Source organism: Neovison vison, chromosome 1 (assembly GCF_020171115.1).
Source record: "Neovison vison isolate M4711 chromosome 1, ASM_NN_V1, whole genome shotgun sequence".
Classification (NCBI taxonomy): Eukaryota; Metazoa; Chordata; class Mammalia; order Carnivora; family Mustelidae; genus Neogale; species Neogale vison.
Genome location: NC_058091.1, coordinates 304,125,734 through 304,150,209, shown reverse-complemented (window position 1 = coordinate 304,150,209; position 24,476 = coordinate 304,125,734). Strand labels below are relative to the sequence as shown.

At 42.7% G+C, this 24,476-nt stretch overlaps 1 pseudogene; it reads right to left on the bottom strand.

Annotated features, from left to right (window-relative positions):
* LOC122895826 overlaps nt 1–24,476 on the bottom strand; it is a 110,445-nt pseudogene that overhangs the window by 10,569 nt on the left and 75,400 nt on the right.

The window sequence follows — 24,476 nt, the reverse complement described above, 5'->3', positions numbered from 1 at the left end:
GAGGAGAAGCCCAATTCTTCCTGATAGACCCACCGGTCATGGATTCATAGCTTGTCAATTGTACCAGAGATGGGGGAGAGGCAGTTGTCCCTCTTAGCTTTCCTATCAGAAGCATACTTTTTTCTATAAAGCACATTGACTGGGTCCATTCCATTCCCCGTCTGCATTTTATATATATATTCTGGACCCCAACTTTGCTGGCATTCAGTGCTGTCCCCCCATATCTGTTTTATGCTTCCAACTCTGTTAGAGTAAATTGTACTTTCCTAAATCATGCTGTCCACATGCTCTAGTACAATGTCACCTTGCCAATCCCCAACAACAGGTAGAGTCTAGTCCCTTTCCCTAGACTTGCTTTGTGCACCTCCTGGAAGGGATACGATGGGGGAGAAGTGACTCTCTGTGACTTCAGAAGGCCTTACAGAGGCTTCCTGTTTCTCCTGGGCCCCTGGATCTACCGTAGAATTTCTCAACATCAGCACTATCGACATTTTGGGCTGAAGGATCCTTTGTGAGGAAGAGTGGGTAGGAGTTGTCCTCTGCATTATAGGATATTTAGCATTGTGGACCCTCTGACTAACCCATCTGCTGACTGAGGACCACTGAGCAATCTCAAAGTCACCAGACACAGAAGAATTACCCAGTTGAGCCATATCTGATGCCCCGCCTACAGAATTTGTGACATTTACCTTTCGAAAGGCTGCGGTTTTAACCCACTATTTGGAGATTGTTATGTAGCAATAGTGACTAGAATACCTACATAGTTGGAAGTAAAATGTAATGATATTTTGCTATTTTAAGAAAAAGGGAAGTTGGGGCACCTGGGTTAAGGCCTCTGCCTTTGGCTCAGGTCATGATCTCGGGGTCCTGGGATTAAGCTCCGCATCGGGGTCTCTGCTCGGCAGGGAGCCTGCTTCCTCCTCTCTCTCTCTGCCTCCCTCTCTGCCTACTTGTGATCTCTGTCTAATAAATAAATTAAATCTTTAAAAAAAAAAAAGGGGGGGAAATTAGTATCCATCAGTTGGCCTTGGATACGTCTTTTAATTTTCTAACTTGCTATACTGCAAATGAGGTTGCTCTCACTCATTTAACACATATTTATTGAGGACCCATCTTTGTGCCAGGAACCAGGCACAAACACATTTTATAATTGCTATATCTGTATAATTTCCTTCATCTGTACAATTTGCTGCTATCTATCCAACATTTTCTGTTCTGTGAATTCATGACCTTGAAATAACCTTCACTCTTGGATTTCATTCTTCTTCTCATTCTAGACCCCTTCCTGGAACTTGTTCTTCTCCCCACCCCCACCCACCCCCACTTTACCTCCATCTTGTCCACTTAAGGCCCAATCCACCTCTTCTACAAAACCTTGTCCTATGGCATTAGTCAAAATGATTTCCATCTGTTTTTTATGGTCTTTCATATTATTCCTCCTCTTCTTTCACTCCAAGTAATATATATTACCCTCTTTACTTGGTATCTAGCCTTTCCTCCTACTTCATAGAGAAAACAGGGCTCACAAGCACTGAATTCTCTTGGCTTCTAGCTTTCTGAGCCCACAAACACATATGTATCTGTGATGTAAACAACACAGCCATACGTTCTGTATTAGGGCTCTCCAGGGAAACAAAACCAACAGAAGATAGATAGAGCTATAGCTAGAGATAGGGGGAGATTTATTATAGGAATTGGTTCACATGGTAATGGAGGCTGAGTAGTTGTACAATCTGCCCTCTGCAAGACGAAGCACCAGAAAAGCCAGTGGTATGATTCAATCTGAGTCGAAAGGCCTGAGTATCAGGCCAATGGTAAGTGCCAGTCTGAGTCCAAAAACCTGAGACCCAGAGGTACCAATGTCTAAGAGCAAAAAAAAGATGTCTCAGATCTGGCAAAAAGAGAATGAATTTGACCTTCCTCTGCCTTTTTGTTCTGGATAGGTCTTCAGTGGGCTAGATGATGTTCCTCCCACCCCTTCCCCCCACCTCACAAACAGTGAAGGCAGTCTTCTTTACTCAGTCTACTGACTCAAACGCTAATCTCTCCTGGAGACACTCCCACAGACACACCCAGAAACAGTGTTTGACCAGCTATCGGGGCACCCTTTAGCTCATTCTAGTTGACCCATAAAAATGAACCATCCTACCTCTTTAGCTCTATTTTCATTGAACAAGTTGTTCTGTCTTTAGTTGAAAGCCACTCAGATCTCTGCTCTGGACCCATATTTTCCCTGTCTCTGAGAGCTAGATCCCTTTTTCTCTGAAATATTTCTGTCTCTCTGTCTCTGTTGTTATCTCTCTCCCATTAGCTTCAGTTTTAAATAATTACCTGAAGCCTCTGCCATTCACAAGGGAAGGATGTTTTCTTGATTCTATCTCTAGTTCTACCCACGTTCCTGCTTGTCAGAGTCAACATTCTTGAGTTACTTTCTCTATTTTTTAAGCCCTCGTTCCTTTAACATGATACGATGTGCTGTCTCCTCATCCCTATACACAGCCCTCACCCTCATCCCCATCCCAAACACATTCTAAAACTTGTCTGCTGAAGGTGGCCATGGATTTCACTATTCCAGGCTCCATATCACAAACCTTTGCTGTCTTCAACAACTGCCCACTTCCTCCTGCTCACAAATCCCTTGGCTTTCCAGAACCCTGCTCTCTCTTTATTCCCACTACTCCTTCGTCTGTTTTTTGAGGGGGCTCTTCTCTGTCTACACATCAGCATTAACATGCTCTTCTCACTATTTCCTGCTTCTCAGGCTCTCAGATACTTCCCCAGCTTCTTCAGTCACCCACACAGCCCCTGATTCACTGATTCCCAGTCCCAACCACTCTCCTGAGCCCTAAACTCACAGATTCAGCAGCCACCTGAACATACCCACTTAATTGTCCCTCACATATCTCAAATGCCCTAGCTTTAAGACCAAACTCGTTATTTGTGTATGTAAACATGTCCCCCGCTAAGGTCTCCATCGTGGGGAATAGCACCACTCTCACTGGAGCATCTGACAGAGCCACCATACCCTACCAATGACTAGACCCTAAGGATTCTGTCTTCCTTAATTTAGCTCACTTCCATCAACACTGACTTTACCTTAGCTCAGAACCACATCATTTCTCTCCTGGACACTTGCAGCTGCCTTGAAATTAAACTCCCATCTCCAGCTGTGCCCTCTCTCCTAACCAATCTCCACTCTGCTGCCAAATTCATCTTTCTAATATAAACATTTGATCATCTGGACGACAGGATGAAAATCTCCCTTGACAATGAAGTCCACGTTCCTCAGTCTGGCAGACAGGGCGTTCTGACTGGTCACTGTTCACTTTTCCATCTGACCTCTTGCTGCATCACCTCTTACAAACGGACCACACTAAATAAATTTACAGGTCCATGAAGACATCATCCTCTCTCATGTCCATGACTTCCCAGTATGATATTTCTCTCTATTACTATTTTCCTTTCTGGTATATCTTTCTCCTATCTTACCCCTTTCTTAGTCAGCTATTGTTATATTAGTTAGATGATACAACCACAAACAGATTATTGCCTTATTTAGATTTGTTTGTAACCCAGCAAAGCAATGAAAATATGAGAATTCAGGTATCTGACATTTTCTGTTATTAAGATGATTTTGTGTTAAAATATATTATTTTTGTCTCCACATACCTAATGTTTCAAAGCAAGTTTAGCAGCTGATATTATCTTATTTATCTACTCACTTATTCTCTTTTTCCCCACTAGAAAATATGCTCCACGAGGCCAGGGATCTCTGTGGTGTGGTTGCTGTAGATCCATAGGCCTAGAGCAGTGCAAATGGAACAGTGAGTAAATGCTCAGTCTTAAAGAACTCAACCAACTGTCTTTGGGTAGCCTTCTCTGATGCCCCCAAAGGAGGACAGTATGGGATCATCTTCTCCTGTGACCCAGCATATTCTCGGGTTTTCTCTATTACAGCAAGTAAAACAGTATACTGTGATTTTCCATAGCCCTGTCTCTACCTGCTGCCACCCTGCAACCTTATTGTTACCTCCTTGGGAGCAAGGACTATGTCTCTTATGTGTGTATTTGCAACTTTAAGCATAGTGCCAGGCATACAGTAGATGTGCAAAATTAGTCTAAAACCATAAACTCTGTTCCTCTTCCTACGAGAGCAATCTACACCCATTCTTTGTCTCTTGTGCTGGTCCACCAACACTTGGAAAAGGAATTCTATGTTCCCAACAACCTTTCTCCTACCATGCTGTTCACATTCTAGACACACAATAAATGTTGAATTAAATTACCATTAGTGTTTCATATGCTCAGATAAACCTAAATGGTGTTCATCAAAAACAACAAGATGTTCATTTTTCCAATGCTGACCAACAGGATGATGTCATGATGCCAAAACAGATGGTTAGTTGCAACTTCTCTAATGATATGAAATGCATTCTTTCAAACAACAATTTGTTGTGGAAGTTTTGGCACCTAGTTCACATCTAATAGTCTGCATTGTTTCTGTTAGGATTTTGTGCTAAGGTACTCATTACCTTCAATCAGAACCTTCTAGATTGGACTCTCCAGCTCTATCGCTGGAGAGTCCAATCTACCACAGCCTGGATAAAATAGCCTACAGAATGATTCCACTCCCTTTGCTGTGGCCGCCTGCTCAACAAGCCTATGCATTATTTATGTCTTGGACTATAGAAAGTAGAAAATTTCCTGGTCCACCTCCTAGACAGTGTTTATTTGGTCCTGAAAAATTCTGACTCTGAATCTCTCCTTGTCAGATTTCACTTCTTTTGGAATATTACCCCTAACCTACTAAAATTATAGGCATCAACATTTATCTTACAGTGGCTATCACTTGGAATTTTTTTTAATATTATAAACAATCTTACACCAAAAATGAGATTTGGGAAGAAAAGAAGGTTTTCATATGATGTTGAGAAAAGACTGTTTCAGCTGTTGGCTAATTTCATCCAAAGTATGTTTAATTTCTTATAGTTTCTAATGTATATAAAACATGTTCACTTTTACCAATCCAAGGGTTAACATAATATATTGATTATCATGTAGAGGATATACATTTCAATCACAGTAGAGTTACACTCTACCAGGTTAGATTCTAAAGTCAGTCAACATGATTTGGCAAAAATCACATGTTAGAAAAATTACACAATCACCCAAATGAAGGTAGACATTCTTTCTCTCCCAATCCAAGGCCCCCAAATCGCTCTCACATTACCAGACTGCTGTTTCATCAGTTCTACACCAAACGGAGTTCCTGACTTGCATGTAAAGCCACTTTGCATGAATAACATCTATCTGCAAAAGAAGAATCATTTTCAGCAGTGTAAGATAATCATGGAGCCAGGGTCCCCAGGACGAACAACAGATCCGTCCTCCTTTTCATTCACGTTGAAGGTACATGGTCTTTGATGGATAGCGAGCAGAAGCATCACAATGTTCTATCTCTTTCTCTTCCTCCTCTATCTCTTCCTCTTCTCCCTCATCCTCCTCCTTATCTCTCTCTCTCTCCTTCACTCTCTCTACGATAATTCATTGAAGTTAAACTCACATATTCTGTGTCTAACTGGAAGTTTTCTTAACTGTTCTTAATAGCTTATTACAAAACCAACTGTAACCAAGAGCTTATCTGTCTACTCTCCCCCTTCCAACAGTTGCCCATTTCTGATCATTACAAGTGTGATTTCTGTTTTGGGTTCTGAACTCTCTGTATCCTGGTCATATGAGAACAAACTGGACTTGTCTATTTCTTCCAGTTTTAATGAACACAGAAGAGAGTCCTGGTGGCATTATCTGTAGTTGTATTTTCAGGACATGGTTCGTTTTCTCACAGCTAATGGCATCCCCTATGGTATACATCTGAGGAAATATGTTGGGTGTTTGGGGTATGGGAATCGGTCTGTTCACTTACAACAGGGGCTTCTTTTAAGAGATTTTATGTTCTATCTCTGAGGATATACTTTAATTTGCTCCTTAACTGAGCTTCTACACATTTAATTAAAACTTCCTCTGGCATCTAGCTGTATCCAGCCCTCATTGAGAGGTTTGCTGCAAAGACAAAAGAAGGGCAAGAATTTTTTTTAAGAAAAATAATGTGAATAGGATTTGAAAATTCCCCACAGACAAAGTCGAGCAGAAGGGACAAGGCCAAAAACATACAATCTCTTCAATTCTCTCTACTGCCATGAAAGGGGTTATCCCCCCCCCATTTTATAGAGAAAGAAACTGAGGTTTGAAAATATTTAATAACTTACCCCAAGCCCCACAGACAGTAGGTGGTACAGCAGGGATTCAGACCCAAATCTGTCCAGCTTGCACACACTCTGCTTTCGTTAGACCCACATAATTAGTGCTATTCCTGAATCCCACAGTTTTGCCTATGTCAAAAGGTACTTATTTTTATAACACTTTTTTCCTAATCAAGCCACAAAATTTGTAACTACTGATTCCTTTCAAAGATTTCCATACAGTAAGTGAGATTGCTAGACCACTCCAGCTTCTGAAAAGGACTAGAAATCTTGGATAAAATACAAAACAACAAGAAATCAATTCTTGGGCCGGGGGGGGGGGGTTGGTCAGAAGAACACACAGTGCAGCCTTTGTGCTCAGGTCCTTTGCCCAAATAGATGCCCTACAGCTTTCATTTTTACAGCCTCGGTGGATACAGAGGACAGAATATAAGGTCCTAAGAGTCAGCCCAAGTTCAAGTCCTAAACAGATGATGGTCCTAAGAGATGAGAAAGGATGAGTTTCCAAAAGGGTTACACCCTAACATAGGGGAAAACCGGAAAGCAAGATGCCACCCCCAATTCAGGGGTTCTGCAGGGAACAGCAACACTTGGCTGTGAGCAGATCACAGGGGAAAAAAGCCCTGGGAATTTGGACATACCAGTTGGTCCCCGTGAGAAAGTCAGCCCTCAATCAAACTACCTGTGAGATCCCAAAAGCCTCAGGCCAAATAAGCATTGAGAATCAGGGTTTTCATCCGGTGCAGATACCCCCGACAGAAGAGAGTCTGGACAGGTCTGGGGAGTTTTCTGAGTGCTCATCACGCCCGGGAGCACCGCAGGCATTTTTCAGGTAGAAGCAGAGACACGAAATCTCTATAATAAAGAAATGTCCCACCCAAGACGCTAATAACACACTCCTTGAGAAACACTGATTTAAGGTACCTTGACGGGCGGCAGCCACAGGGAGCTGAAAAGCGCAGCGGTATTTGCCTGCAGAAACCCACCCTTAGCTCAGATCTCACATTTTTTTCACAATTCCCAAGGAAAAATAAAATCATAGTCAATAATAACAACATAAATAAGAGAAGAAAACAAGACACAACCTAAAACTGACACATTCCCCATCCCCTCCCCGTCCCCACCCCTCCACCAGCCTGTTTCCTGAATAAGGAGTAGGCAAGAAATTCTGCAGAGTCCCCCACCAAACATGCCTTGCCACTACCAGCCTGGGTCTGGTACCTGACCCTGACCCTGACCCTCCCCACACCTGCGCCAGGCCCTCCTGGTGTACCAGACAGTTCATACTAGAACATTCCGCCCCAGGCAGCAGTCGCTGTGCGGCTGAAAACAGAGCAGGAGGTTGAGTAAGGCACAAGAACCCAGGAGAACCTGTTGGGGAGAGACAGGAACCCGGATATCTGCCGCCTCAGCGACTCCATGGAATAATTCTCTAGTCTTCCACCAGGTCAGGAGAGCTGGAATCAGGATCACCATAGAAGGTGCACGGGCCCTGGGGGTAACTGATCTCATGAATTCTTGTAGTCAATCTCTGCCTTCAAGCCCAGGCAAACCCTATTTTCAGATGTATACAATGCTTTCCATTTATAAAAACTGTCATTTCTAGGCTTATAGGACTTGGCTTTCCCTTCCCGGCTGGCATTTCGGCTTCCTGGACATCGTTGATTCAGTCACCACCTGCATCTCTTCCATTTGCATGTTCAGAGGCTCAGTGTAGAGAGCTTGAAGTTAGCCGTGGCGGGGAGTACTGACACCACAAGAATTGGCAAATGCTACAAATCAGGGTTTTGGGGTTCCCTCCCTGGGAGAGTTGGTTCTTAAACATTTAACAGCACATCACTGATGGTAATCCTAGTTGCGAATTTCTCTGGCCCTCAGTCTGCCTGTCTGTAAAGTGGGTATAACCCTTCTGTTTTTCTTTCTTCTCAGAGATGTTGAGATTTACCCAAGATAAAGACGCTAAATGATTCAAATATTGAGTAACTTTTGACAATATACATCAGTTTTTATTATCAATAACACTGATTGTTAATGACACATTTCCTTTCTTTTCTGACTCATAACTTATGGAAATAAAGATACTAAAATAACATTCAAAAGACACAAAAATAAGTGAGTAAATTCTCTACTCATTTTCTTCAGCAAATTGCAAAAACCCTTGAGCAGAATCATGGAGAGAAGAAAACTAAGTTGCTTTTTACTATCCACCCTCTTCTACTTGGTAGGAAATGGAAAGAATTTCTAAAAGATTAAAACACTCATCCAGTCTGAAGGTGAAAAAAACCTCCAACTCTCTGTATACTACAGTATTACTTTGTATTGTATACAAATATATTTTACAAAGTGAGTCTATGTGCCTTATCTTACTTGATTCTACTAACATCTGTTTTTATTTTAGAGCCCAATGCCTTTTCCCCCCTTTCCTTTCATATAAAATAGAGGTTCTCTGATAAAATATGGCCTGAATTTCAATTTCAAGTGCCGAGTAAGGATGCACAATGACTACATTTAGATCCGTATCTGGGCCTTTGTGCTCTGTGCTCCGAACAGCTGACTTACCGTCAACCCTCTGTCCCTCCTTTGAAAATAGATGTGGAATCAGGACAGCATGGATATTTATCATCGTGAAAAAATATGCCTAAGGTAAGCAATTCCGATAACATTAGGAAACGACTACAGTGCTTTTGTAATTTATGGCGTGCTTTTGAGAACATGAGGGAGGGGACAGACTTTGTCCCTTGGGCGGCCGCTTGAAGGACAAGTCAGGGCACAGACCCAATAAGCAAGTCAGGAACGCGTGTCAGAAAGGAAGGTGGGTTTCACAGGTCGGGAATTACTACTGACTTTCAATCTTGTTTCTCTCCTCCTAGGGAGAGAGTTTTACTCGAGGACTAGATTCAAAAGATTTGTTGAAACATAATTCCGAAGACAAATTTGCGAGCGATGGATTTTGTCGAGCAAAGCCGAAGAGAAATGTGTTTTTCACACGTAAGGAACAGCCTCAGAAAATTTGTAGGGAGAAGGGGAGTATCGAGATCTGGAGAAAATGAAGTCAAGAATATGCATGGGCAAGAGAAGAATGAAATTTGACCAAAACAAGGAAAAGAAGGGGCTGCGACACAGTAAGGACGCATCTCGGAGTGCCCCCCGGTCATTTGCCCACAAGTCAGGGACTTGACTATGACTCAGCTCTTCGCTTTGACACTGGAATAAAAATCGCTAAGGAAGCCACACGCAGGAACTGATCGTCAACTCTCACCGTCCCAGGTGGCTGGTCCCACCTCCTGTCCGGGGCCAGTGTGTGCTGGCCTTCCGGGTCTCCGCCCACGGCTGATATCTTTAAGCTGCATCTCTGACTTAGAATGAAAAGCTCTGCCTACGAGAGGAATTTCAGGCATCAGTGAGTGGTCAAGGACCATTTTTCATCCCAGCCCATGGAAACGACCTCATACCACCACTTGCGTATTCTACAGATCTTTAACTCTCTTGTACCCCCTGAGGCAGGCCCAGAAAAGGAAAACTTGATGACTTACTGCTTTTAGGGTGAAATCAATGAAACAACCACTCAGAGTGATAAAAGAAGCATATTTCCAACCTGGACGATGTCATGGGACGTTGGGACAATGCAAAGCTGGAGCGGGGTTGGGGGGCGGGGGCAGGCGGCACTACAGGAGATCTTCTCAGGAAAAAAGCAAGGAGGGTTCTCTGTCATTTGGTGATCCTTGGAAGCCTCTGTGAATACAATCATGGCGATCATCTCTTCAGCCTCCCATTTGTTGATTCATGGAACGAATATTTATTTACTGAGCAGCTATCCCGTGTCAAGCCATGTTTATACCACTGGTTTCCTGCAGTGAACAAGGCAGGGAAGGGACCTGCCTTTGTGGAGTGGACATCACACTACAGGTAAGGGAGGAAAACCACCAAACAAACACATGAGAAAAATGACAGATGGAGACAAAGTGCCCAGAGAGACTCGATGTGACACCCCGAGACCGTTGGACTATGTGAAATAGTGTGGCCAGAAGAGGTCTCTCCAGGCCAGTGAGGTTTCAAGTAAGCAGGTGCACGTGTGTGGCTGGAAGCCCCAGGCAAGTGAAGCCCCAGGAGAAAGAACAGCCGAGGCAGAGGAACCCAGTGTCATAGACACTGAAGGAGCGGCTGTGGCTGGAAAGTGGGTGCCAGCGGAGGTGGGGGGGGTGATGTGAGGTGGTGGTGGAAGTGTAGACAGAGGCTAGGTCACAGAAGAAGCAATTGGGTTTCATCCTGATTGCAGTGGGAAACCGTCATGGGGGGTTAAGAAGGGAAGGAAGGAGATCAGACCTAAGTGTTTACAAATCCCACTGGCCACCCTGCCCAGGACGGATTATAAGGTGTCAAGCATGAGAGCAGAGAAGCAGAGGAAGGAACCATCGCAGTGAATGAACGCTGACCATGGCTTCAATGGGTCGGCAGCCACAGTGACAGCCAGCAGGGGTCAGGTTCGAGACCCATCTTAGAAGCGCCTTCAGAGGGTGCTGCTTGTGAACAGGACAGGACCATGTGGAAGAAAAACGTACATCAGGAATCTTCTGCCGGCGGCTCCCAGCAATCTTTGGCGTTCCTTGGCTTGTGACTTCAACCCCCAGCTTCGGGCCTCTGTCTTCTCTAGGCTGCCTTCCCTCCGTGTATCTGTGTCTCCCTCTCCTAACAACGACACCAGTCATGGGACTGAGGGCCCACCCACGTGCAGAGTGACCCCATCTTAACTCGATCACCTCTGCGAGAACCTTGTTTCTGGGTAGGTCACATCCACAGCTTCTGGGCTCTGGGCGGAGGGGAGTTTTAGAGGAGACTGTACGACTTAGTAGAGCAGCGGAGGGGGCTGCACAGTTGTCCTCGAGAAGCTGCTCTCTCTCTCAAGGAACCAGAACCACACAGCACACGTGCAGGCAGGGCTGTCATCCCAGGCCCTGTGAGGCTCAGAGCTGCCTCGTTGTCTTCTGAAGCAGGGCACTGCCGTGTGGTGATCTGGGCATGTGTGGAGACTCTACCTGTTGGCACTGGGGCGGGGTGGGCTGTGCGCGGCGCACGGTGTGTGTGTCTCCGGAGCAGGGGCGACCGGTAGAGAGAGGAGAAATGGACCACACCCAGGTCAGACTTCCATCTCAACTACGGAGGCAACGGGCAGCATCAGCAGGTGTGACAGCCTGAATTCTGTCCACCCCCTTCCCCAGATTCCTAGGTTGAGCCCTTACCCCTCAATGTGACTGGACTTGGAGAGCAGGGGTTTAAGGAAGTCATTAAGGTTAAATGAGGTCTTAAGATTGGGACCCTGATCAGATAGGATTGGTGTCCCTACAAGAAGAAGAGACACCAGATCTCTCCCCCCTCTCTCCTTCTCCATGCATGCACAGAAGGAAAGGCCAAGCGAGGCCACAGCAAGAACGTGGCTGTTTACAAACCAGGAAGAAACCATCCCTGACAGCACCTTGATCTTGGACCTTCAGCCTCCAGAAGTGTGAAAAAATAAATGTGTGTCATTTGAGCCATACAGACTCGCAATTTTTTACAGCAGCCTGAGGAAACTAAGAGAGCAAGTCTTCATTTCAGCCATAATGTATAGGAGTCACATCCCCCACAGACCAACAGGAGAGGGGAGGGAAGGTTCAACGTATGGTTCTATCTTCTAGAAACACATCTATGAGATCTTCATGACAGAGCTTGCGACTGGCTTCTCAAGGATATTAAACAAATGCTTATTGTGTGTATATTATGTACAATTCACTAGTTGTATTGCTAAATACAACTTGCCTTTCAAGAGTCAGTGGAAATTAGTGGACGTTGATCTGATTCCAAAGAGAAAGTGGCTGTGTTTCCCCATTTCTGTGCTTTGAATGATAATAACATCCACCTTCTGGGATGATATTTTGAAGGGCTGAAAATCCACCTGTGCTGAGAGAGTAAAATGGTATTAACCATTTCTGGGGGAAAAATGATTTGTTTTTTAAAAATTTGCCACCATGTTCTAGGCACCGCGGGCATTGTTCCTCATGCTACCTCCAGCAACGAGAACTAAAGTTGTTTCATCTTCCCCCCTGTGTTTTCTAGTTTTCCTGCCATCCCAAGCCCCCTTTCACAGGATTGCCACATAGGGAATTATTTTGACCCTTGATAACAAGTTCACAGGCTTCACAAAATCCGATTTCACAGTCCATATTCATGTTCAGCTCTTCCTGGATGGTCTCCTGAAAAAGCACACAGCTAGGCCAGGCGGAAGGTCTCTCTGGTTTAACGTCTTTACTGACCACCTGGAAGACTGTGAAAATACCGCACTAATGAAACCTGAGTCTAAACGGGGAGTTGCCACAATGGCAGGAGAAAACCAGAGTTACCGAGATTCATGCTGGCAAGTCACCATCTAACATGTTGGAGAACTAAGAAGGAATTCCAAACAGGGACTATGGATGCATGAGTGAAGTCAGTCAGATATGAACGTCCTAAGGCCTGAGGGTGATGGCGAAGTTAATCGCGCGTGGCTGCAGAAATGAGACGCACCAAAAATGACCTGTGCCGCTTTGTACAGCAGGGAGGGAGCATGCAAGTGGGCGGCGACATACCATCTAGAGTTCCAGACTGTCTCGCTGGTGTTGCTCCTTTGGAAACGCCCTCGGTCACAGACAAGTTAAAGGTGTATTTCAAGGGAAGAGGGGAAGGAGAGGGTGGACATTGGGGAAAACAAGTTGAAGGGAGGAAGAAAGCAGATAAATTCCAACCGGCTGCATTCAAAATTATTCAGGGGTTACAACAGCGGTGTGGCTCAGTAGGTAAGGACTTCAAAATCGGACCGGTTTTGAGTCTCTCGTTTGGCCACTTCTTAGTGGACCTTGCGCAAATGGTGGAAATCTCCAAGTCTGACTTTCTGGATCTGAAAAAATGTAGTAGGAATAATTCGTTCTCAGGGTCGTTTGAGGAGGGAATGAGAGAGCACACGGCAGAAATTAGTGCAACTCAAGCCATAAAAGAGATCGAAATCTTCGCCATTTGCAACAGCATGGATGGACCTGGAGGGAATTCTGCGAAGTGAAATGCGTTCGACAGAGAAAGACAAATACCATACGATTTCACTTCTATGTGGAAATCTAAAAACAAAACAACACAAGTCAGAAGCAGACTCAGATAGAGTGAACCACCTGATGGTTTGCCAGTGGGAAGGAGGTCCCCTGTGAGGGGAGGGACGGAACAGGTGAGTGCAACTTAGAGGTACAAACTTCCAGTTATGACATGAGTGAGACACAGGGACACAACATATAGCACAGGAATATAGTCGATAACATTGTAACAACTTTGTATGGGGACGGATGATAACTAGATTTACTGTGGTGACTATTTCTTAGGACATAGATATTGAATCATTATACGTGCACCTGCAACTAATACAATATTAACATGAGATTATTCAATTAAAAAACAGAAATTAGTCCCATCTCTGATATAGAAATTCTCAGTAAGTGTTAACGACAACAAACAATAATAATGATGATCCACATGTCATTTGGATTTTTGTGTTAATGTACATACATTTTTGTCAAAAGTTTTTACCTTCTGTTAGTGATGATTTCTGCATGTGAATTTTCCAGACATAACATTCAATTTAGAGTATCCAGCTGACAATTCAGCCACCCCTGTGTTGACAGGATATTTGTTTGAAATAGTTCATTGTCCCCCATCACTTTCTCTACCACATAATTCTACCATCTGTCCTCTCATCCCTTCTTAATCAGAATAACCCTAATAGGCAGTCCTGGATCTAGTGATTTTTTTAAACCACAAGAATACGGAATGAGAACCAGATGGCAAATTTGAGCATATTTAGGACAATCACTTTTTTTAGCTACAAAAACAAACAAAATTAAATAGTGGTTTCTCTTTTTTATGCATTTGTTTTCCTGGCCAGATATCTCCTTGAGCTCTATTAGATGACACAAAAATTTCCATCTGCTCATCAAGTAGCACATATCACAAACTACAGGGTATCAAAGACAGTGTTCTTTGCTTGAGTCATTTGAGAATCTCACACTCAGGTTAGTTGCTTCCTATTGCCTGTATCGATCCGGTATTTTCTGTGATTCTAAGTGGAAGGCCAAATGGGAAATACTATTTTTAAAAAGATAACTATTTGAAGAAAATTTAATGGGAACCAAGAAGAGAAGGGATGGACAGAGTGCGCTGATACACAATTATGTAAATGACCAGGTTAAAGAGTTTCCTCCGTGAAGTCTGCACGCTGGTTTACAACCTTTCCAGGGACACGCAGTAATGAAGTGTGTTCCCATAAATGTCCTTTACTGAGGTTAGAACCTGGTTTGCCTCCTTGTAATCGAGAGCCTACTGTATTAATTAACAAAACCAAACACATTCCTTTTTCAACTGAGAACTTGTGCTCCAATGGCTTGATGAATCTGATAACAGAAGAAAAGAAAAAAAGAAAAAAAAAGAAAACATTCTAGTCTCAATGAGTTTCTTCTGAGAAAAGAAGTGAATGACATAATACTTTTATACATAGTCCAGACATGTCAATTTCTTTTCTGAAATTGAACATTTTTTGAAGAGTCCATAAAAACTATCAAGCAGATTCTGGCAGAGATATTACCTCAGGATAATAGATCAATCATCTCAAACCTTTCTGTGTCATCTTGGATTTTAATGCCATTGGAAAAATTTCCTATACTTTCAGCTATTTCCACTGAGGTACCAAACTATTTTTTATATGTAATTATTAAGGATAGTTTAGAGTTTTTTAGAAACTTCATTAGTTTGACAAATGTCTTCCTTTTTTCCTATGTGTCTCTGTATAACACCATAGACAATGATGTTTTCATACTTAGAGTGCTTTATATCAGACATTTAATTTTGCCTGAAAGAAGGGTCTTCCTTAAGAAAGGGGAAAAGTAGCATGCTCTCTTTCTGGAAATATAAACATCAAAAAAATACCATGTTCTACTTGGGAATTCAAACAAATTTGGAATACTTTATTATTTAGGGAAGTGTTTCCCCAACATAAAGTTGCTAATATATTCCAGACGTGTATATATTAACTATCCAGCTCTTGGCCTACAACTGAAAAGATGTTTGAGATGTTTTTCTAGCCTTTTGAAATAAAAATGACTGAATACCAATTAGCTTTCCACTTGTAGGCTATGTATAACCATCAGATAAGCAATCACACAGGCATATTGAATTATCTTCAGCTTGGGACATGTGTTTTTTGGGTTTTGTTTTAAGATATTTATTTGTTTGTCTATTTATTTATTTACGAGAGAGCCTAAGTGCACGCTCGTTGGGGGGAAGGTGGAAGGGACAGAGGGAGAGGGAAAGATTCCCAAGCAGACTCCACACTGACCGGGAGCCTGATCCAGGGCTCGATCCCATGACCCTGAGATCATAATCTAAGCCAAAATCAAGAGTAAGATGTCTAACTGACTGAGGCACCCATGTGCCCCCTCATGTGGGTTTTATAAGGTATCCCACCTACTCTCCAGGTGTGGCAAACATGTTTTGGTTAGTTGTTTCATGTTGATCTGGCCCCAGTTTGGGGTTAATATGTTTTCTTTGACAACTTGTCTGCATTGGCTAGTGGTTTCCTTGGGCTTAGAAAAGTAATCGGAAAGAATAAAAATTCATTTTTCACTCACACATGGTGCTTTTTTGAAGTCTGTGTCTGTCTTTTTCACCAAATGCTTTGAGTAGATAAGAGTAATTCTTGATTTTCTATATACAAATTTTATTAGAAAAACATTCTGAAAAAATAATTTCAATTTTAGTATATGTGCTGCCAAAGCGAGCACAAAATAATTTCATTCTTAAAGAATCATTTGGATTTTCTTTAGTGGAAAAAAATAGCTGTTTATTTGGAAGAATATAATAGACCTCTGGTAACACCCACGTTCTGCTTCTCTCTCCAACAATGACTCAGATGACTTCCTTGTCTCATCAGCATCAAGGTATAATGTCTCCCCCCTTCAGATAATATTATTGGGGACAGTTTGGACATTTACGAACTTCGGCTTGTACCAATATGAGTTATTAGGCCCCATTTGATTAAATCATATGTTTCCTGCTCCTTGATCAAGGTTATCCAGATATCTGGAGCAAATTCCATTTGTTGTAGGTAAAAGCAAGCTGCCCTACATTAGGTTTGATAGGACAGCATTAAATGTCTGCTACCTTAGGGGTGTTTTTGGCTTTTTAGATTAAAATGTCTGATAAAGGCATTTGTGTATTTTCATTTACCATTTGCTGCCTGTGAGGTGGAAGTCTTTTCTCTCAAAATGTCTTTGGTTATAGGAGGGAAAGTTTGGAGACAGTGTCTCTGTTACTTCCTAGAGAAAATGAGTCCTTTATTTATACCATTAAGCCATTTCTGTCTCTAAATTGCTCTGCAAGTAATTGATACATTATCCTTTAAAAATTTTTACACTGTGAGTGTTGTGTTGTTTTAAAAACAGTTAAGAAGTACTTATCCACTTGGAATTCTGTTCCTTTAGGAGGGAAATAAAAAGAGGAAGAAGGAGGAAGGGAAAAAAGCTAGTCCTCAAAGTGTTTAAAGTTCAAGGGTTGAGGGGCGCCCGAGTGGCTCAGTCAGGGGGGCACCTGCCTTCAGCTAAGGTCATGGTCCCAGGTTCCTGGGATCAAGCCTCTCTGTTCAGTGGGGAGTCTGCTTCTGCTTCTCCCTCTCCCTCTGCCTATGCTCTGCGTACTTGTGTTCTTCCTCTGTCAAATGAATAAATAAAATATTTCAAAAAAATAAAGGTTCAAGGGTTGAGGGAAAGAAAACCATGGAATGAAGAAAATGAAAACAATGAAAGAAGAAATGTTTGATAAGTGTCAAAAGTCAGAGTTAACTGCACATCTGAGAAAGCCAAAATCACAGGGAACTGGCGCCTCTTTCACAGCACGGATTGGTGGTTTTCAGGGTCCTAGAACCATCTGCAAAAGAATGCAGACACTTTTAAAATTACGTTGTATTCAATTGTGCAAACATTCTATTTATGATAGTACTGTAACTATATTTTTTTATGAAAATAAACAGAACCAAAACAAAAAAAAATTACGTTTTATTTGTTTGTTTGTTTATAGTCAATTATAATTAACATACAGTGTTATATTAGTTTCTGGTGTGCAACAGAATGATTCAGTAATTCTCTACCTTTCTCAGTGCCCCCAAATAACCACACTCTTAATCCCCTCCCCCTATTTCACCCATCCCACCCCCCACCCCCCCCCCCCCCTCCCCTCTGTCAATCACCAATTTATTCTCTATATTAAGAGCCTGGGGTTTTTTTTGGTTTGTACCTTTTTTCCTTTGTTCATTTGTTTCTTAAATTCACATATGAGTGAGTCATATGACATTTCTCTTATTTCATTTAGCTTTATACCCTCTGGATCCATCCATGTTGCTGCAAATGGAAAGATTTCATTCCTTTTTTATGTCCAAGTAACATTCCATTGTATGTATGCCACTTCTTCTTTATCCCTTCACCTACCATGGACATTCGGGTTGCTTCCATTCCTTGACTATTGTAACTAATGCTGCAGTGAACAGAGGGGGACGTGTATCTTTTCAATTTAGTGTTTTTGTCTTCTGTGGGTGAATATGCAGTAGTAGAACTGGTGCATCCTATGGCATTTCTATTCTGAATTTTTTGAGGAGACTCCATCCTGTTTTCCTCAGTGGCTGAAGCAGTTTGCATTCCCAGCATTAGTGGGATTTTAGCCGTTGGACAGGTGTATACTGACAGCTCATTGTGATTTTAATTTGCCTTCATCTGATGATCAGTGATGTACAGCATCTTCCCAGGAGTTTGTCTGCCATGTGTATGTTTTCTTTGGAAAGATGTCTACTCAGGTCCTCTGTCCATTTTACACTGAATAATTTGTTCCTTGTGTTGGTGAGCTGTGTAAGTTCTTTATGTATATTGGATATTAGTAATCCCTATCAGATATGTGATCTGCAAATACCTTCTCCCATTCAGGAGGTTGCCTTTTGGTTTTGCTGCTGGTTTCCTTCACCGTGCAGCATTTTTTATTTTGGTGTAGTTCCAACAGTGTAATTTTGCTTTTGTTAAAAAAATATTTCTACAGCTGATGTGAAAGAGACCATGAGAAGGCAGGTGATTTTAACAAGGCAGGTTCTAGGGCCCCACACCATTGATGATCTATCAGAACGGATAAGGAAAACCCAAGGATTTTCATGTTAACCATTTCCCAGGTGATTTGTATGCTCCATGGAGCCTGAGATCTGCTTATATATTCAGCCCAAAGCACTGAAAAATACCACTGGCCCAACCTCCAACTGTCTAGTTGGCCTTCAATTTTCAAATAACAAACCCACATATATCTCAGCCTGGAACCACCGTGCTGTGAAGGATGACCCCCCCCCCCCAGCAGCATCCCCATCAACGCCTCCCCGCTCTGGCCTCTGCGCCTCCAGCAGCCTCCTCCAGACCTCATCTCCCACCTCCCATCCAGTGCCCCCCAAAGTGGCCAGAGCTGTTTGAAAAAATGAAAATAAGGCCCTATTCTTTTCCTGCCTAAAACTCTCCAGCGGCTTTCTGAAGCACTCACTAAAATTCAGATCCTTCTCTTGAGCTGCAAAGCAACACAGGATGGCACTTCTGTCCTCCTCTCCAGCCTCACCTCCCCCCCACCCCCCTGCTTTCTGCGGGTCCTTGAGTGGCGGCCACAGAGGCTCTCTTTCAGGTCTCCGGCCACGGTAAACCTGTTTCTCCCTTAGGGCTTTTGAACTCTGAACGGAATGGGCTAAACTTGGAAGGAAAAGAGCTTTATTCTTCCCCCACCAGTGCCCTGGGAAACACTCCGCTGACTCGCAGTGAGAAGTAACTAGGCCACGGCCATCTAACGTGCGGTCGGACGAACACAGACAACGGCGCACTACACGGTCATCGTGTAAGGTGGTAAGTGTCACTACAACGGCGGTCGTATCACAACATAAAAGCGGATCAGAGTTGCAAGCCACACACCTTTACTGTTACACAAGGTTATATATCGTACGTATTCAACTAAAAAAAACGCTCTGCCCTTCCCGCTCAAGCCGTGTCAGAAAGAGCTCTTCGCTTTGGGCTCACATTCTAAATTAAAAAATGTCACCTCACCCCCGGTGTAATGCTTGTCGCCTCTCCCTTGCTCAGGTCTGGCCCTGTGCTCAGAACGAGCGGGAGGAGACAGCTCAGATGTCCTCTTTCCCTCCCTGTCTCCGTGCCATCTCCTCCCACCTTCCCCCTGGCTCCCCCGGATGGGGACAAAGTGAGGAGAGCTTACGGAACAGATGTGATGGCTGATCCACACACCTGTGTTGTCCTCACTTGAACTGTCTCTTGCTTGCGAATGCCCTCTGGCATGGCGGACACCAGAACGCCAGCTCTCCTGTGGCAGGTGTTCTTTGAGCATCTCTACCACCCCTGGGGCCGCCCGACCCATACTGCGCTGTCCCCCGATGTGAGCCTTCTCTCATGGGTTATTCAGCCCTGCCTCCACCGTTCCTCCATGCACGGCACGCCCTTGGGACCCTCTCTCTCAGCAGACAGCCTTTGGAGGAAGCCCACGGGCAGTCTCCAGCTCCGCTGCCTCCACAGAGCCCACGTGGTCCTTGGGTACTTTCTCACACTGGTGCCCCCCCAACCCCCGAGCTGCTGGCGTCCTTCTCTGCTGCTTCCCGCCTTCACCTTACCATCACCAGCTTCCCCAGCCAGCTTCCCATCTTCAAACTTCTCCAACCAAAGTATGGGCAACCCGAATCCCAGGTCCTCCAAGAACTACCCTTGACATTTCTCTGATAGGACGCACGTCTCTGAGCCTCTGCAAGCAAGTTCTGAGAGAGGGCTCCTGATTCCGGTTTCTCCTTCTTGCAAACAGCAACCCCCCAACCCAAACTGTTCAGTTACTGCTTCCTACACACAACTTAGAGGAGAGATCAGGACTGATCCCTTCTGCCCACAGAAAAAAGAAAACGAAATGCCGTGGCACTTTCATCCCTACAAATATACATCAGAGCAAGCTACACTCTGTCCAGCAATTTCCTATACACAGTCTTGCACAAGCAGCACTTTTACCTCCCAGGAAGCCCCAGGGAGGGTGGCTCTAAGTGCTGACCCATAGAGCCACAGGAGATTCTATCACCCTCTACCCTCTCTGAGAGTTTAGTCGCCCCAAAAAGAAAGCTCTAATTCCTTAGGCTGTTCCGTTCCCGTTGCTTCAGTTATCCATTGCTGTGTGACAGACTATCCCATGACTTAAAATAACAAGTTATTCTTTCTTGCAGTTCTTTGGGTCGACTCACCTCAGCAGGGCAGGACTTTCCTTCCCTGTGGAGCGTCTTCAGTCCTTGGTTGTGCGCAGCCGCAGTGGTGTGGAAGGCTGACAAAGTCTTGACTCGTGATGGAGTTCCGTGGAGCCCCTCTTTGTAGCTTGGGCTTCCTGACAAAACATGGCAGCTTCAGAATCATTGAATTCATGCAGAGGCAGTTGGCTTCACACTTGATCTTAGCCAAAAGGCCGAGAAGCGATAGGCAGTTGGCTTCAAAGAGGGATAGCAGGAGCTGCCAGGCCTCTTCAAAACCAAAGTCCTGGAACTAGAGGCCACGAGGCCAGCCTAGACTCAAGTGAAGGGAAAGAGACACTGCCTCTGGTTAGGAGGACTGGCATGCCCATGTAGGAAGGGAAGGGTTGGTGCAGTCCATCTCTGGAGATGTTTATCATACTGACCTCTTCGCCTAACATGACCACTAGTCTCCATCTCACTATCCAGTTCTCAGCCCAAATGTCATCGCTGACCATCCTCACCAAGACCATCACGAATTCCACCCAACTCACATAACCTTACAGTCACTCTGGTTCACTTTCTTCATTTCTTTTCTTTGTTTTTTGTATTCTTCCATTATTTATTATATATTGTTTATTTTTATTTGTATACTGTCTGTCCTCAACTTCTTTCTCCCCATTGGAACAGCAGCTCCCCAAAAGAAAGGAATTTGGCTTCCTTATTCTCTGTAGTCTCTTCATCATCTAGAAAAGAGACGTAATTCTGTAACTCTTTGTGACTAAATAACACCTAGCTCAGTTCTCCCATGCTCAAAGCCAGCTCCCAGTAACAGTGGCTGATGGACACACGTCTTTATATCCATCCAAGGTTTCATGGTAGAGTAGCATTTTTAGAATGTTCATTTCATTATGTTTTTTCCTCTACAATAATAGAGACAATTTCTCAGTGGAAGCTTGAAATAAAATCAGTGTTCTGACTCCAATAACACTCTGTATTTTTTTTTTAAATAAAATGACCTCAGGTTTAATGAAACTTTTAAATTTCAATAAACAGAATTTTTTTCCCCAGCAAAGTCAAGGGAGAGTGTTTATATTACACCTTTGATTGTCCTTCTCATTATAGCTTAATGTTATAGTAAATCGACATCAGTAAGGGGACTATACCTTCAGGTGGGAATAAACAACCTAGAGCTTTTATCCAATTATTTTTGGAAAGATAATAATAACAACAGTTAAATGTCTTGAGCACTTACTTGGTGCCAGGCTAAATGTTTCATGTGGACCAACTCCTGGGTTATTCTAAGCATGAGGACAAGAAGCTTCCACTGTCTTTGTGCAAGTGCCTGTGACCTCCAGGAAAATGCCCTTTATGAGTTTCACCATTTGAACAACTTCCCTCCTGATCCTCTGCAAACTCTAAAAGAAAAGAGACTTTGACCTACAAGATACTTAAATTCCCTTTTACCCCAGCCCTAGAACAACTGTGTTATAATAAGCCTTACTCAATTGAGCATAAGACTCAAGCATTTTTTTCTTACTTTGAAATGTTAGTCAACTCTTATCCCTAAAGTAGTGTCTACTTCATCAAAAAATACCAATCATTTGAGCATTAATTGTCTCTTTTAAATTATTATTTCTATTTAATGACATCTTTCTGCAAAGGAGTAAGGACTATTGCAAGCTCAATGATTTACACTTCTTATTATGTATACCTGCGAATACCTTAAATAACAACCTTTGAATATGTAATTATATGATATGCTAAATGTTATTCTAAAAATCACTTTTTGTTAAATTCCTCCCAAGCCACATAAATGTGTTCTGGCCTTCTAAATCGACCAATGCGCCCAGGCTTTTCACAAATGCTATCCCATAGGGCATAGAACTGAGAAATCCTTGGAAATACGTCCATCCTGTTGCCTCTCAATGCCCATAACTGAGCTATTCCATGCTGCAAACTCCAGTCCCAAGATCGCGGTTCATCTAATTGATGGCTACTGTCTTCACCACACAGCTGTTAGCTCATCAAGAAGATAGTTAATAAACTTGGCAATATACATTGCATTAACTTTTTTGCCCTAAGGTTAATAATGGGATTATTTTAAAATGTGCTTTTGATGTGCAAAGCTTCCCTAATAAATATGATTAAGTAAAATAAGTTGTGAGGAAGACCATCAATTCAATGAAGATTGCTTAACATCAGGCAGTAGGTTTATAGGTGAGTAAAAGGAAATTTAGTGTCTGTACTTCATGGCTCTTAAAGAGCATTTGGCTGTGACCCAGACACTGAGCTTTACTTCTACTGAGCTAAGCCAGGAAAACACTGATGCAGCAACACGATGGTCTTCAATGGAGCATTAGTCACGGATTTATTTCACATACAATATGGTCCTTTGTCTTTTTCTTCATATCAAAATGAGCATTATAATTCTTTGCAACAATAACAATAGAACATATTCTAAGACTAAATTAATGACGGGAATAAACAATGTTGAAATAGTAGACTCTTAAGAACAAAATTGTCTTATTAAAGAAACTTTGTCCCAAACATTGTAAGTGAATTTCATATTAAATATTAAACCTTTCTATAATCTATTTACTTAATTTTTCAAAAAGAGAACAATGTAAAATGCACTCGTTACTACTGCAACTACCTTTACTGCAAGTGTGTCTGATATTCATCCTTCTGAGTGCCAACATTTTAGTCCTTATTGACTTAATCAGTATTAGACAAACTCCAGGAATAAAAATTAGCTATATGACATTTAGAACAACAAAGATTATACCAGTCAGAAACACATCTGGTGATAAAATTCTCCTTATTTTAGTTTCAATAAGTTTTATTAAGAAAAATAGTCCTGGATTTAAACTTGCTATCCTTTGTCCAGGTCTAAAACAATGTTTTAAAAAAAAATTTGATAGAGTTAAACTAGTCACTTCCTCCTGTGTCAGTCAAAAGACTGTAATGACCATAACCATGACATCAGTTGGGGGATGATGGCGAACACCTCTGAAGAGAAGGAATTAATTTATATTTGAATGGGATCCATTTTTTTTCTAGTACAAAATCGGTACTCTCTGCCCTCTTAGCACAAAATGTACTTGCTGGGATAGGAAATTTTCATTCAGGCTTCCTGGACTCAGCCTCCCCTCTGATTTAATCTTGGCTGAAGGGGAGAATCAGAGCAGATGTCAGTAAAGGAGGAGCATCTAGTCTCCTCTGGTTTTAGGAGAGATGGCAGCTTCTGCAGTAGCTTCCTTCACCAGACATAATCTCCATTCACCCACTGCTTTAATGGCTTCCATTTCTTCATTAGATGACAGACTCTAGGCGTTTGGAGTATTTGCCTGAGAGGAATTTCTAGTTTCAAGAACAGCTACCCAAACTATTTTTGAGTCAAAGTACTCTTTCTCTAGATTTCATGAGAAAAAGAATGACACCACATAGGTTTTGCTTTCAAAACTCTCAAGACCAAGTCAATAAATATTGTCTACTCTTCACGAACGGCTACACAAACTCTTCTTGAGCCAAAGTATGTTTTCTTTAGACTTCTACAAGTGAGGAAATGGAACTATAATCAAAACACTCATGCTCAAGTCAATAAATATTTAAAGTCTATCAGGTATTGAACTAAGGAGAAGATAGACATAAGAGGAGTTTGGGGAGTGTCCAAGTGAAATAGGAAAACAAACAAAAAACCACATTTTTATCCTCCAGTTGCAGATATCTGGTGAGGGAGAAAGACATGCTCTAACAATCTGGTATAAACTGCGTTATGTGGTATGAGGGAAACCCAAATTCATTGGGGGTTAAGGATGGGGGCATCTGGGAAATTTTTCTGGTGTGCTGGCAATTTGGTTGAAGCTTTGAGATCTGCAAAAAGGTGGAAGAGAAAT